The sequence below is a fragment of the Crocuta crocuta genome, unplaced genomic scaffold, assembly GCF_008692635.1.
Source record: "Crocuta crocuta isolate KB4526 unplaced genomic scaffold, BGI_CrCroc_1.0 scaffold93, whole genome shotgun sequence".
Classification (NCBI taxonomy): Eukaryota; Metazoa; Chordata; class Mammalia; order Carnivora; family Hyaenidae; genus Crocuta; species Crocuta crocuta.
This window is the reverse complement of record NW_027529641.1, coordinates 9,464,711-9,466,453: the sequence shown is the minus strand read 5'-3', so window position 1 is coordinate 9,466,453 and position 1,743 is coordinate 9,464,711. Positions and strand designations below refer to the sequence as shown.

Here is a 1,743-nt window from a genome sequence, read left to right as displayed (position 1 = left end):
AATCCAATTTATGGATTTTGCTTTTGATTTGTCACCAAGCCCTACATCCCAAAGATTTTCTGTTTTTTTCTTCTAAAGACTTTGTAGGTTTATATTTTACATATGAATCTATAATCCGTTTTTACTTTATTTTGTATAAAATATGAGGTTGAGGTTTTTTTTGGCTTGTTTTGGTTTTTTTTGCTGATGGATATGTAATCAGCAAATGATATCTATTTGCTGAAAAGATTGCCTTTATTCCATTGATTTACTCTTATACCTTTATCAAAAATCAGTTGGCCAGTACATACTTTGGCAGTACATATACAAAAATAGGATTGGTATAGAGAAATTACTATAGGCCATGAGCAAGAATGACATGCAAATTCATGAAATGTTCCTTATTTTTTAAATTGCATTGTACTGCACACTTGAAAACAGTTACAATGGTAAATTTTATGTAACATATACATTTCCACAATCTTAAAAACTTAATAATAAAATAATCACTGAATTTTACACTTTATTGTTTAATGTTTGTTTATTTTGAAAGACAGAGAGAGAGCATACACATACATGCATGCAAGTGGGTAAGGGGCAGAAAGAAAGGGAGAGAGAGAATCCCAAGCAAGCTCTGCAGCATCAGCACAGAGTCTGATGCAGGGATCAGTCTCACGAACCAGGAGATCATAACCTGAAGCCAAAATCAGTTGGACATTTAACCAACTGAGCCACCCAAGCACCCCGCATCATACACGTTAAATGGGGTAATTATATGGTACATGAATTATATCTCAATAAAGCTGTTAAAAAATGCAGCCAAAGCAAAAAAAAATCAACTGTTTGTACCTCTATAGATTTATTTCTGGGTTTCCTATTCTGTATTGTTGATCTATGTAGCCATATAATAAACTAAGCTGTTTAATAAATCTTAAATTTAGCTAGAGTGATTAATCCTACATTATTTTTATTTTAAAAAATTGTTTAGGGGTGCCTGGGTGACTCAGCTGGTTAAGCATCAGACTTCGGCTCAGGTCATGATCTCACAGTTTGTGGGTTTGAACCCCACATCGGGCTCTGTGCTGACTGCCAGCTCAGAGCCTGGAGGCTGTTTCGGATTCTGTGTCTCCCTCTCTCTCTGACCCTCCCCTGGTCATGCTGTCTCTCTCTCTCTCTCTCTCAGAAATAAATAAAATATTAAAAAAATAAAATTGTTTAGATCTTCTATTTTCTTTGTCTTTCCATATCAATTATATAATACATTGTCTATAGCTACAAAAATCTTACTTGAGTTTTTCTAGGAATTGCATTAAACTTATACATCATTTTAGGGAGACATCTTTACAATGTTGAATTTTCCAGTCCATGAAACAGTATGTGTCTCCATTTATTTAGATCTTCTTTTATGTATTTCATCAGTGTTTTATAGTTTAAGCATTTAAGTCCTATACACATTTTGTTAGGTTTATACCTTAATATTCCATCAGTTTACAGAGTAATTGTGAATGGTAGTGTATATTTAATTTCAGTGTTCTTGGGTTCATTACTTGCATATAGGAATAACAAGTTTATTTTTGTATATTGATCTTGTATCCTGTGAACTTGCTGAACTCCCGTATTCTAGGAATCTTGTGTAACTTATTTGAGGGATTTTCTATGTAGACTATGATGTCATCTGCAAATATAAACAGTTTATTTCTCCCTTTGCAATCTGTGTGTCTTTTATTTCCTTTTCTTGTCCTGTGTCTCTGGCTAGCACTTCCA

The 1,743-nt window shown here is 33.5% G+C and overlaps 1 non-coding gene across 1 annotated transcript; it reads left to right on the top strand.

Annotated features, from left to right (window-relative positions):
- Positions 1–286: 286 nt before the first annotated feature.
- LOC144230214 (U6 spliceosomal RNA) lies at positions 287–388 on the top strand. Its single transcript, XR_013334727.1, has one exon. It is a non-coding gene; the product is annotated as a U6 spliceosomal RNA (small nuclear RNA).
- The last annotated feature ends 1,355 nt before the right edge of the window (positions 389–1,743 follow it).